The 14,340-nt window shown below is 43.6% G+C and overlaps 1 long non-coding RNA gene and 1 pseudogene across 1 annotated transcript; both read right to left on the bottom strand.

The window, feature by feature from the left end:
- Positions 1 to 1,406: 1,406 nt before the first annotated feature.
- Positions 1,407 to 8,386, bottom strand: LOC140593650 (uncharacterized). Its single transcript, XR_011994070.1, has 4 exons — positions 8,255 to 8,386; positions 4,015 to 4,172; positions 3,299 to 3,410; positions 1,407 to 3,132 (listed from the first exon to the last, which is right to left on the bottom strand). It is a non-coding gene; the product is annotated as an uncharacterized lncRNA (long non-coding RNA).
- A 3,745-nt stretch (positions 8,387 to 12,131) lies between these two features.
- LOC140593509 (cilia- and flagella-associated protein 184-like) lies at positions 12,132 to 13,491 on the bottom strand (annotated as a pseudogene).
- Between the last annotated feature and the right edge of the window lie 849 nt (positions 13,492 to 14,340).

Here is a 14,340-nt window from a genome sequence, read left to right as displayed (position 1 = left end):
CCCCGAAAATGCCATCTCATGGGCTTAGAGCCTGACCCCTTATGTCACCTCTGTCCCCTTCAGGTCCCTGGTACCTTTCTTCATATGTTCTGGGACTGTCCTCCAGCGGCTGCTCTTTGGGATTATGTGGCCAGATCTCTCTCTTCAGTTCTTTCCTCTCCCATCCCTCTGTCTCCCGTGGTCCTTCTTCTCCTGGACTTCTCTTCTCTCTCTCTATCTCGCTTCCAGCGGAGGCTCCTGATGTCTGCCTCGTTAGCGGCTAAGCTGTTATTAGCCTCTCGTTGGAAGTCTCCTGATCATGCCATTCCCACTGTCTGGAAGTCCACCTTTCTTGATCTGCTTCTGCTGGAACTCTCTGCGGCCCGGATTAACAATTCGTCTGCTTCTACGATCCAGAGCTGGCTCTGTGACGTGCAGCTGGTAGAGGACTGGCTGCGGGTCACGTCCTGAAGCTGTATTCCTTTTTTTTTCACTGATTTAAGTTTGTTATCTCTTTTCTCCTCAGTTTTGAGCTGCGCCCTTCGGGGCTGGGTGTGCCGGTGACCATTGTTGGTCTCCTTTGAGGTGCTGTCTCAGGGTGTATTGAGGGTGGGGTGGGGTGGGGTGGGGAGGGGTGGGGGTCGAATATGTTTTGTTCTGTTCTGTCTTGTTCTTTGTAAAAAAAAATTAGCTATGTATGGGCTAATCTCTTTTGTATTTAAGTTCAATCAATCAAATCTGGTCAATAAATGATAATTATGCTTAATAATTTAATGTGTTTATATCATGCTATATCATGTTTATTTTATATCATAAAATTTAAATGTTCATTTGTCCTGGCTGTCATATGTGTCTTAAATAAATCAGTGTGATTTTTTTACTGTGATTATTGTCTATTGGCTTTTTATTCTTAACCCAGAGGGATTTTAATATTTATTATTGTCTATTATTGTTTGTCTGGTGTGTGTGTGTGTGTGTGTGTGTACAGTAACGTGGTTTATTAAAACACTTAAAGAGCCAATCATAACGCATTCTTCAGTTACATATGTGTATAAAACCTAACTGTATGGTCCAACCTCCAGTAGAGTTAACAGGAGTCCCATGTTCAGTAAAAGAACGGAAATACTGGAAAGCATCTGACTGGGGATCTCTGATTATATGCATTACCAGTGTTGTATGGTGTTCTTCCCACAAAATACTGGAACCACCTCTTCCTTCTTGTTTTTGGAATTTATACTCTGCTTCAGGAAAAGGTTAAACTGGTTGACATTAGCACTGCTGAGAAAGTACTGAAGAAATTTGTTATGGTGTTTGAAAGGTTGTACAGAAAGACGAACATCTCTTAATGTGCATTTGGTGACAAGTGTGAGAAACTGGGGTCCTTTGTGGACCACCTCAACTTTTTCCTTTGAATCTTTTAAAGGAGCTCTGTTGAAGTACTTTAATGGAAGCATGTATGTCCAAGATCAAAAGGTTCCTTAGGTGGAGGGATCTCACACATAAGGCTGACAAGTCAATGAAAAATGAATTGGTATATACTGTATACATATTCAGCAGTAGAACAATGTTACAATTGTACACTTCCAAGTACAGCCAACAGCATTTTAAATAAGACTGAAACAATTTCATTTTCACAAATTAGACTAAAGTGCCGCCAGAAGTGTACAGTTTTGTAGCACGTTTTTTAAAGCGTAATTGAATACATCTGTATTGACTCCCTTTAGGCTGGCCTCCCTGCAAAATCTATACAAGTGCAAAGTGTAACCTATTATTATTAGTATGATTACAATGTAGAAGTAAGCACATGAGAATTACAAACATATTCCAAACATACTGTATGAATTTAAAATGATGGAGGTCAAGAAAACTTTCTGAAAGAACTGCTCATTCAATTGCTTTGAAGGCAAATAAAAAGCCCCATTTGACCGCAAAATACCTCCAGGAGGATTTAGCAGACTCTGGAGTGGTGGTTCACCGTTCTACTGTGCAGCGGTACCTGAACAAATGTGACCTTCATGGTAGAGTCTGAAGGAGAAAACCTTTCCTGTATCCTGGCCACACAATTCTGCATCTGAAGTTTGCAAAGGAGCATCTAAACAAGCCTGATGCATTTTGGAAACAAGACCTGTGGACTGAAGAAGTCAAAATAGAACTTTTTGGCCACATACCGAATTCCAGGAAAAGAACACCTGTCCAATTATTAAGGATGGGGGTGGATCGATCATGCTTTGGGCTTGTGTTGCAGCCAGTGGCACAGAAAACATGTCATTGGTAGAGGGAAGAATGGATTTGAATAAATATCATGCAGCAAATTCCAGCAGCAAAAAGTTGAAGTTAAAAAGAGGACGGGTCCTACAATAAGATAATGATCTAAAACACACCTCAAAATCTACAATGGAATACCTCAAGGTGAAGGTTTCGCCACGGCCCTCAGTCACCCGACCTAAACATCACTGAAAATCTGTGGATACATCTCAAAAAAGCAGAGCATGCAAGACAACCCAAGAATCTTGCAGAATCAGAAGCCCTTTGCAAGGACGAATGGGAGAAAATCCCCCAAATAAGAGCTGAAATATTGAAGGATTGAGTGTAGATGAAAAGCTAAGAACATCAGAGCATAATATTTGAGTGTAGTTCAAATATAACAAATTCATATCTTTTAAGTGCTGAACTGAACATATATTTTGGCAAGAATTTACTTTAAAAGTTTGATTACTTAAGTGTTTTCAGGTGATCTGTATGTAGGCGGGGCTGTTCTGGTGAGGCTGGGTGTGGTCGGGGTCCGATGTGGGCGTGACACACACATAGAGAATGGATACATTTATATTATGCTAATTGCATGTTTCTCTAATAGTCTTTTTCAGATGCCCACCAGGTACTGGAATGTTGTTTTTTAATTAAAATACTGATAGAAGTATTAAAACTGAATATATAAAATTATAAAATGCTGGTAAAATTTTATATGACTTGGAAAATGACAGAAAATAATTTTACACATGGATTGAAGTAGAAGCTGAAATGCAATAAAATTCATTCTTCATGTTTTGCCAGTTGGACAGGAAGCGTTACTGCTGATCCAGCTTCTGCTTGACCTGCTGAAACCAAGAAGAGCTGGGATCGACACACAGTTGTTTGTCCTTTTTGGTGTAAAGTCTGAAAATTGAAAAATAAACATGGGTCTTCTCACTTATTACAATCTTTCTTCATATGTATCGATCCCTGAAGTAAAAATTATATTTTAGAAATTTTGCACAAAACGAACTTTAAATCACAAAACAGTAATAGGTCAAAACAATGCATGAAAAGAGTAAATATTTACATAATTCCAGGTTTAGGGCATTCTGATCTGGTCTCTTCATATCCAGTTATCAGATCAATCCTCAGTCTTCCAGGAAAGTATTTAAAACAGCACGGCTCTGGTCCATTCATATCTGGAGAGATATGAAGAACAGAAAATGTATGTACAGTCTACATACAAAATACATACAGCCACTCTGAACATATACATTTAAATTACTGTAACCACTCAATCCCAACTGGAGTCTTGGGGGGGACCGGAGCCTATCCTGGGAACAAGGGGCAATGGCGGGAACCAACCCTGGGCAGTCGCCAACACACCACAGGGCACACACACAATTACAGGGCCAATTTAGACTCGCCAATCAGCCTACCCTGCACACTTTTGGATCGTGGGAGGAAACTGGAGCCCCCGGCAGAAACCCACACAAACATGGGGGAGAGCATGCAAACTCCACACAGAAAGGACCCAGGACCTTCTTGCTGTGAGGCAGCAGTGCTAACCACTGCACCACCATGCCGCCCCATCTGGAGAGACATGATGAATGGAAAATGAATATACAGTCTGCATAGAAAATATATACAGCCAATCTGAATACATGAAAAGTGCACAAAAAGTAGAAAAACTACTCAGAAGTACAGTCATATCTCACAACTGGGTCCATAATCTTTATGAATCATTAAAATCCAAGATATTGACAAAGTCCTGATAAAAGCTGTGAGATGCTGCAGACTTACTGTGAGCCAGAGTGGAGGACAGCAGCACTGTCATCAGGAGGAAGAAGGCAGAGATCTGATGGGGCTTCATGATTCCACTGGACGAAGATCAGCCTCGGTTCTACACCTAAACTGAGGCCAGCAGAGTCTAACCACGACCTTTTAGAGGGGTTGTGTGTCTGAGGTGGGGGTGGATGATAGATAAAAGGAATAAACATTTATCTAATATGTATTAGCAGGCACTTTTATCCAAAGCAACATACTTAATTTGAAAAAGTAGAGTCCCTGGAGCAATTGGAGAGAAGGACTTTGCTTAAGGGCCCAACTGTGAAATCGTAGGATTTAAACAGGCAACCTTAGGCTAACAGACACAGCACCGTAACCCACTGAGTCACACTGCAGCCACACATTCAGCATTTAATGCACGTGAAACAAACTCTGACCACAGACATGATCTCTTACAGTGTTTATAGAAGCAGGATAAAGAACAATAATTAGCTGGAAATATTACCTCAGACTTAAATGACATGTTCAGAGGTTTGGGTGACAATTAATATGTTTTAACTATTATCTCAGATTAGAAAAATCATTGAATGCTGCCTCAAAGTACCTGATTATCAATCTAATTACAAAGGGAGGTATAAAATACCTGTAACACCTAAAGCCCAACATTGTGTGACTTTTCTCAATTTAATCAGGTTCACCAGATCTGTGTCTGTGGTCCTTTCAGGTGCCATCATCAAGTGATACTGCTTCAGTTTTGGTGGGAAATGTCTCAGATCATCACCTATACCAGTGATTCTCAACCTCGACTGAGCCTCCCTATGATAATTTTTTCCAACCTTCTGACAGATTGTTACAGATAAATTGTATGCTGAGATCCCACATGATAACTTTCACAGAGAGGTGAAAATCATCTTGGGCCCCACAATGTTCATGGCAAGTTTGGAAAAGATCTATTGAATACTTTTAGAGTTACTGTGTTCACAAGGTCAATTGTCTTCTATAGCCGCCCTGTCTCTCCTTTGTTGCCACCTAGTGCTTCTGTTTCAATTTTGGGGCAATTTGCCTCAAAATGAAATCAGGTGAAGATCGTTCTTTTTGTGAGGCAGCACCCAGGAAAAGCACTGGCACACCCTGCTCAGGAGAGAGTGCAGCTAAAATAATGTAAAAACAGGGTGTAGATCTCCATTATCTGTAACCACTTGTCCTCTTCAGGGTTATGGGGAATCTGCAGTAATCCAGAATGGGGCTCCAACCTATCACCATGCACACTCAGTCACTCACACAAACATGCACCATTCACCATTATGGGCTGTTTGGTAACTCCGAATAACTTCTGGAACCCAGGTTCCACAGTTGTGAGGCAACGGTGCTAACCACTGCACCACTGTGCCACCCCCAGATGTAGATCTTCATCTATAAAACATAATAATACGTCCAGAGGCCCCCCACCAAGTCTGGCACGCAGCATTCATGGATCCATGCTTAGGGCCTGTAATATATCTGTAAAATAGTTATTGAGTTATCAAGTTAAGGAGGCAGCGGCCAGAGGCAGCGGACTGGTCACAAAATCCAGGTCTAGCCTGGTTATTTGTTAGCCATTGTTAGCAATATCAGTTGATAACACATTACACTGTGTTTTGTGCATAAACCTCGTCCACAGATAAGTTGGACAGTATTGTGTGTCTGACCGATTTAATGAGCCACAAACAAGATGTAACTGCTAATAAACAATATAAAACTACAGCTTTCACGTCTGTTGAAATGTCTGAGTTACGAGTTCAGATGGAATGCAGCATTAGTTACGCCGTCAGGGTATAAACCAGTGTACCCCATTGTTTTACCCTATAACCAGACTTAACTAATGATAAGAAGCCATTAAATATCATTCACCACTCATACAATATACCATATACCGTACATGTGTCCAGATTACGGTGTTCAAACGCTTGATGGCCGGCACCAAGTTTGCATAACCAGAAACAACAGGGAGTCCACAGCAAGACTCTGTTAAGAATCTTTTTGCCAAAATGTCTGTGAATTTATCCCTATCAATATTGTGGATGATCTTTTTTCCTCTTGGACATGAATTACTTGGGCTTATTAAAAATCAGCAAAACTTCCTATTTCATTCACCGCGACCATCCGCATCCACAGCCAAATGTAGAATGAACATAAGTTGCCCCACGGATGACCCTCCCCAGGCCGAAAGCACACGTGGAAAAGTAGAGCATGAACTAGGCTTTAGAATAGGGGTGGGCAGTCTTATCTGCAAAAGGCAATTGTGCATGCAGGCTTTTGGGATGACATTTAGGTCAGCTGTTCAAACCCAGCTGTGAGGACTCTTCAACCAATCAGTCCTCTAATTATTAATCTAATTAGGGAGTTGCAGTGAAAACCCGCAAACACTGCGGCCCTTTCTGGATACGACTGGCCACCCCTGCTGTAGACGGATGCAGCCCCTGAATTCGGACATGTGCTGGTGCAACCATCTGAGAAAGTTGGTAGCATCAGTGCTACCACTGGAAGAGTTAGTCTGGAGCCATGAATAATGACATGAAATTGTCTTATTACCACTTTTAAGCTTCTAGGAATTATGCTTATATTAACTAACATCATTTAACGGCACCAATCACTGTGCTTCTTTTTCCCCGTGTACTCACAAAACGACTATAAAAACATCAACCCAGAATTCTGAGTGAAATTTTTTTAAACGTAAATTTCAAAACAACTTTTTATTTCTCGGAAGACCATGGATTGCATCATTGGCGGAGCGGGGGGGTGGCTTACTGGGCTTAAGCCCGGGTTGTTGTTTCAGAAGCCCAGGGTCTTTTGGAGTGTAATTTATTTCATAGTTAGATGCCTGACTGACAACTGTATAAAACAAAAACTACACACAATATTCGAAGCACATAGCGCACAGTCGTAAATTCCCCCAAATTTTGGTATGATCCGAGCTCAGGCACTAGGCGACTGAGCACAGCACTTACGCATGTGAGCGAGGAGGGAGAAGCTGCTGCCTGCGAATTTGCTGTAGGAGAAGTGCAGACAGGCAGACAGAGGAGAGCTTAAGTTTGACCAGGTACCAAAGCAAATCATTCGTACTGTACAAATAATGTAAATATGACGCTGAGAAAAGATTGATATCAAACTGATCACTTGACCCATATTACGTTACTTGCTCTTCGAGTGAATCAAGAAATGGCGAAATGAAAAGCCGAACAACAATGCTGTTTTTTTAGAGAGTCTTAGCTTACATGTGTGTTTATTTCATATTTTCAGTTGTTACCCTCCACGGCAAAATAAAGCACTCTAAATCGGTTTCAGTTATGTACTGATGTACACAACAATGGACATAATGGACTTCTTTCACAGAAAAAAACTCAGGTAAATGTTATTTTATATATTATGCTTTGTATGTTGTTCAATATATTTCTATGCAAAAAAGAGGAATTTCAATACACAGCAGTATATTCACAGTTGAAACCAAATATTTACATACACTTTTTACTGTTAAACATCAATTTAGAGTAAACTTTTTTGTTTTATATAAATAAATATTGAAATATCTTTTGAATTAGTTAAATGTCAGAATAAAAAGAGAGAGAGAGAGAGAGAGATGTCTATTTTTTATCACTTTCATCAAATTTAGGAGTATATATACACTAAGTTTATTGTGTCTTTAATTAATAAGAAAACTCCAGACGATTCCATTCTGAGCTTAAGAAGCTTCTGATAGGTTAGTAGAGTCACAGCCTAATAAATCTTCAACTTCACAGCATGTTTTTCAGTCATTTCTAACCCCGACCCCCCCCCCCCCCCCCCATCCCACATGCATACTACCATTTGGGGCTAAGCCCCGGGTGTATAAAATGTCTGACTCCGCCTCTGGATTGCATATTTATAACATCTTCTGTAACTTGGTACTGGCGCACTATTAAATAGCTAAACATAATAACCATTACCTGCTTCACACAGTACATTACACAGTCCACATCACTTCTGTAAAACAATCGTTCACTGAGTTTAATCGTTTAACTGAGTTTAGTTCTCACATAAAGGTATCAGATGATCTTTTAACTTTGCAGGCCGAATCCTTTAGATCAGTGCCCGTTATTCTAACGAACACAACTAGACAAAACTTCCTTTCACACAACAATCAAATCCCATTACTCGGCATATTACGGTTTAGAACTGAGATTATGCAATAAGGTACTACTATTATCTGTTATCAGAGTTCTGTTTATAGTCACTTTACCTGTTGGGGTGTCGGAATACACTTTAAATCAGAAACGCTGTCTTACTCACGCATTCAACGATCACGTGCTGACAACTTCTGCTCTACTGCCGTCAGCCACTGCTGCTGTACTACGCGGCCCAGCGCGCCCTCTGCTGGCTATGAGATGCTTAGCAGGTAAAAAATAACCACGCCTCCCTATAGAATAATTCAGGCAAATGACATAACAGACATAACAGAATAATTCAGGTACATGACAAATCAATTGTGGTATTATGTTTATTTGGGCCTTAGCTTAAAAATGGGGGGCGTGGGTGACGTTTTCGCTGTCAGTGCCACACTGCTTTGTCTGCTGCTGCTTAGATGAACAGATGATATAGAAGAGAACGTAATAGAGCTACGTTTTGTTCACCTTGACTTACTTGATCCACCTGAAACACTGAAAGCAGAGAGGTTCTACCAGTGTATGTGCCCTCCACTGTTATTCAAAGGGTTCTTAAAAAGTAATCAGAGGTGGAAAGTTCAGGTCCAAAAAGTACAAGTTTTTTTCCACCCAAACCAGTAGAGTACTCTGTGACTGTAGGAGCCTTAATGCTCAACTGGATGGTTGAAATAAAACCTTGGTCTGGATTTGCACTTTCTGGACCTGAACTTTCCACCTCTGAAAGTAATACCATGCAGCAGAGTTGAACAGATTCATGCAGTTGTTTACATTCATCCAACACCATTTGAGAAATCAATAATACCCTTATTTACTGGCCGCAAGTCCATCCACCACCAAGACCTTTATTCCGAGTACAGACTGCTAGGTTTCCTCTACTGACCGAACTAACACTCCTTATTATTTCGTTAGATCTAATTTAATTCGTCACTTTTGCAACGATAGCTCATGTTCTAGTTCGGTATTATCGTATCATAATACGGGGAAGATGGTGGCGCAGGTGGTAGTGCTATCGTTCGGGAACTGGAGTGTTGCAGGTTTGAGCCCTGGTTCCTCCAGACCCCATCAAAGTGTCCTTGAGCAAGACACTGAACCCCAAATTGCTCCCGGTGTGCAGGTTGGCGCCTTGCATGGCAGGTTGGCACCTTGCACCTCCACCACCGCCGTGTGGATCGGTGAATGTGAGGCATAAATTGTAAAGCGCTTTGAGTACTGTTGAAGCTCACCACAGAGTCGTGCTGCTCACGGTACATTCAGAAGAAGACAAGGAGAAGGTTTTCTTCTTTAGCCATTTGGCGGCTTATTTATTGGAAGAACAAAACAATGTGGCTGCTCACCACAACAGTAAGGCTCGCACTGGTAAGTACCGAAGAAATTGCACACACAGAATAATTGGCTACGGCAAATCAACTTGATCAAAATGCACAATGCATATTCACACACATTCATTCTGTGTGTTCTCGCGCCCTCTTGTGATACGAACAGAAAATAACCCCTTTTTTTATTATTTTTTAGATCATTGACAACTGAGGACACATATTTTTCATACATCTTAACAAGTACTCGTAAGAGTAGAAATGCGCTATATAAATGCAGTCCATTTACCATTTACCATATCATCGAATTTCTTATGTAAGTACGTTTGTATTTTCTGTGTGATGCACAATATATTTGCTAGACGTGTCGAGTTCAATATTAATTCATATTTAAATGTCGTTTGCAGACAAGTTTACTCATTTTCTCCCGTGTATATATGTTACTGACATATACACTCGACGCGGATCGCTTTCCTAATGTTCCTAATTTGCCAAACAGCTCCGATTCCTCTTTTTAAACGTCTGTATGCTGCGACTGAAGTTTAATGCGTCGCAAATATGTGAAAGTATAATGGGACCTTTTGGAAAAAATATTGTCTTGATGTTCGATCAAATAGAATAAATAATAGACCCAGCAGACGCTTGCGATATACAGCCACATTTGCTCAACAAAACGTAATTAAGGAAAACGTAAATATTTATACACGGAAAAGGGTACTTATACAAACTTCAAAGGGTTCGGCAACTGCGGTCCAAAACCTGTATCCGTCAGTGTGACTCCAGTTAGAAAGATCTGTTCCTCCTACTGTGACAAATTATTATTTAAATGTGTTTTGGGACGTATCCAAAACATGATATCAATTTGCAGGCGTTCCTATACAGACAGATTGCATTTAGGCATAATAATAGGTAATAGACAATATTCTGTGGTTAGCACTGCTGCCTCGCACCTGGGTCCAAGTCTCCACCATGGTTCCATGTGTGTGGAGTTTGCATGTTCTCCTGTGTCATTGTGGGCTTTCCTCTGGGTACTCTGGTTCCACCCCATCCCCCCGCCCAGTGCAAAATCATGCTGAGGTTCATTGGAGTTACCAAATTGCCCGTAGATGTGTGTGTGTGAGAGAGTGGTGTGTGAGTGAATGGTGTGTGAGAGAGTGGTGTGTGAGAGAGTGGTGTGTGAGTGAATGGTGTGTGAGTGAGTGGTGTGTGAGTGAATGGTGTGTGAGTGAGTGGTGTGTGAGTGAATGGTGTGTGAGAGAGTGGTGTGTGAGAGAGTGGTGTGTGAGTGAATGGTGTGTGAGTGAGTGGTGTGTGAGAGAGTGGTGTGTGAGTGAGTGGTGTGTGAGTGAATGGTGTGTGAGTGAGTGGTGTGTGAGTGAGTGGTGTGTGAGAGAGTGGTGTGTGACTGTGCCCTGCGATGGGTTGGCGCTCCATCCTGGGTTGTTCCCTGTTTGCACCCGTAGCTTCCAGTACAGGCTCCCTGAATAGGATAGTAGTTATGGAGAATGGATGGATGGATATTAAACATATATAACATAAAACTATCAAAATGGTCCCAGCATCATGTGTTGGCTCAGCTGTGCATGTGATCTCGTCCTCGAAGAAATAGTTGCATCTTCGTTGGGCCCTTAACCTCCCAAAAGGCTCCAGGGACCCCAGATAAATGGCTGACTGTGCCCTCATACACCAAACTCTGCTCGGTGTGTGTGCCTCAAAAAGAGAGAGAGGCAGGATATGTGGGGACTAAGGAATTCCAGTGATCCTGTACCCAATCTTGCGCAAATGGAAAATAAAGCATCCCTGCTCCAGGGGCACTGCACACTGTACACTGTACACGTACACTGTCTGACCCTGTGCTGTGATCCCCCCCCCCCCTCAAGCTTACTCTCAGCTGCATATATGTGTCTGTGTGTCTCATGGATCCTGCCGATCAGCCACTCTGGCATTTGGCGTCCAGTGAGACTGACAGAAGGGGATCCATCATCTGGGACGTCAGCCACCCAGCTCACACCCCCTTAACAATCCTGTCCTCTGGGAAACGCTACCGGTGCATCACACTGCTATTTGTCCCCCCCCCCCCCCCACCTGTCCCCCCCCCCCCCCCCACCTGTCCCCTTCCCTGTAACTGTGGTATAATAATTTCACTGTGTTCCTCTGCACACTTGTGACAATAAAACCTGAAACTTTCACACAAAGGAATCGAGGGAAAACCATGCAGAGTGAGAGAGCAAAATGAAACTTTTATTCCTCTAATATCATCTTGTAATTATTATACACATCTGGGGAAAATCTCACTGTGGAACATGCTGTTTATTGTGTTAAACTATAATGTACTGCAAAGGAATCCATCTTTGGTGAGGATTCAGCTACCACTCAATCTGTTACAAAAAACAAATTTAAAAATAAACTGCATTTAATTACAAATCACCTTTTTAATATTTAAGCATCGGATGATTCCAAGGGCCCCTGAGTGACAAGGGCCCTAAAATACAATTGGGCTGGGTTGGGGCCCAATATGATATGCTTTCATGGGGCCCAAAATCTCTAATGACATCCGTAATGATGCTAAATATTAGTCCATCACTAATAGATTTGAAAGCCTGCATGTGTGACAGTTTACATGTGTGTGTGTGTGTGTGTCTATCTGTCTGCCTGCCTGTTCATCCCACTACGGTGTGTCCCAGACCGGCTCCACTTTCCTCTCAGCTCTGCAGTTGCTGCTCTTCAGCGCCCCCAACCTGAGCTCCAGCGCCATGACATCGCCCACCCTTTCCTCCATGTCTCGCAGCAGCACGCTCTTCCCCAGCAGCCCGCTGCGTTGGTGCAGCCGCAGGTTGTCTGCCCGCACCCTGTCCCGAGCCCGCTTGGTGCGTGTCAGAGAGTCACGTGACCGTGCCACCGCCACCTCCATCTCCGCCAGCTGCGAGCGCCGCGTTCGGTTCTCCATCTGCACCCACTGCAGCTTCTCCTTCACGTGCGTCAGCACGCGCACGGCGCCCGCGATCTTGTTACGCAGCTTCAGAATCTCCTCGTCTCGCTCCTCGACCTTATCACTGTATGTCTGGTTCTCCAGCTTCAGCTGCTCGAAGTCGAGGATGTGCAGCCCCTCCGCCAGCCCCTTCTTGGCAGACAGTGCTCTCTCACCCTTGGCGATGCCGCCTTCAGCTTGATGTTCTCCAGACGCACACGCGCCAGCTCCTTCTCCTTGTGCTGCTCGGCTGCCTGGATCTGCTCCATCTGGGCCTTTGCAGATTCCTTACCCAGATGCCAGGCCAACGCTGGTCCTGCCACCTCCTGCTTCCGGGCCTGGAGGACCTGCCACTCCAACTCTGCCTGGCAAAGGCTCTCCTGCACCTGCTGCCGCAGCTCCTCCTCTTGCCTCCCAAAGTGCTCTTTGTGCTGCTGGTGCTGCTGCCTGATCTCCTATATGTGGGAGGTGAAGACGAGGTAACGGTGCCCATCGCTCCTCTCAGTCTGCTCCTCCTCTCCCCTCCTCTGGAGGAAATACTCCGCCAGCTTTGCCTGAAACTGCCCGTTCAGTTGGCTGAGCTGATCCCTTTCGGCCTGAAGCTCCTCCAGCTCCCTCTTGCTCTCCTCGTAGCTCAGCTCGCTCCCCTGGACCTCCTCCACCAGGCAGCCCTTATGCTCAGGTGTGCTGGGGTTTACGCTAAGGGCCCCCCTCCCCGTCACAGTGCCTACTTCCGTAAACGGCCGGCCTTCCTCACCGGATAGTGTCTCCCTAGTTAGGAGGTGGGAGTCTCCTGATTCCTCCTGGTCAAACATCTTGCTGTCCAGCAGCTCGTCTCGAACCTCTTGGCCGACTTCGGCCTCACTGGTGACCCTGGTTTCTGGCTCAGCGCTCTCTGATGTTCTTATCTCCTCCTCATGTTCACAGTTGCTGTGACTGGCTCCTGTCTCCTGGTCCCCATTGTCATACATGGCATCTCCTGTTCCTTCCGCTGTGTCTGTATTGCCAGCTGCACTTTCTATTCTGTCATCACTGCCACTGCTGCCTGGTAATTTGTCATCAAACTTCTCTGCAGTTCGTGTCTCTTCTGGACTTTCATCTCTCTTCATCTGTTGTTCTGCTATTTTCAGCAGGGTTTAACCCATCCATCACTTTACTAATTAACTCCCTCATATATACAGTGTATTAGCTGTGGCTGTGTCTGTCCTTCTGTTATGAGTATGATGAGTTTGGTGATGAAAGAAGCATCAATGTAGCGAACACTGGTGATTAATTCATTCATTCATTTCCCAAATCCTGTAATCTTATGCCGGGTCACAGGGGTCCAGATCCTATTCCAGAAACAATAAGCACCAGGAATAACCCAGGATGGGGCACCAACTCATTACACTAGCAATGCTTGCATGGTTGTTGGTTTGTTTTTTGTGTCGTGCTTCTGTGTGTTCTGCACCCGTTTGGGTCTGTGTGTGATTATAATATTTCCAAGGGGGAAAATATCAGTAGATGTGTAAATACTGTTTAATTAGATAAAGCTCTGTAAATATACAGCTAACTGAAGTGGCTCTGAGTGCTTAATCTTTCCATGCTGAGTCACACATGGCTGCCCTGGTTCCTGTCTCAGGTGCCTGATTCAGGTGTGATAAACAGCAGACTGAGCCTGTGATCAAACCACTGGCTGCTAAGCAGCTCATCATACTGTCATTATGTTGTGTTACAAGTGAGTAGAAGTCATTCCTCAAAGCATAACTGGAGCTGTGTGTGGCTCAGTGGGCTAAGCCTGTATGTCTTGCATCACAAGGTTGCTGGTTCAAACCCTTAACCTCAAGGCCCTTAAACCTCAGCTCCCGAGGTACCGCTATGGGTGGCTGCCCTTTGTGGACAA

Source organism: Paramormyrops kingsleyae, chromosome 12 (assembly GCF_048594095.1).
Source record: "Paramormyrops kingsleyae isolate MSU_618 chromosome 12, PKINGS_0.4, whole genome shotgun sequence".
Taxonomy (NCBI): domain Eukaryota; kingdom Metazoa; phylum Chordata; class Actinopteri; order Osteoglossiformes; family Mormyridae; genus Paramormyrops; species Paramormyrops kingsleyae.
This window is presented reverse-complemented; position numbering and strand designations above follow the sequence as displayed.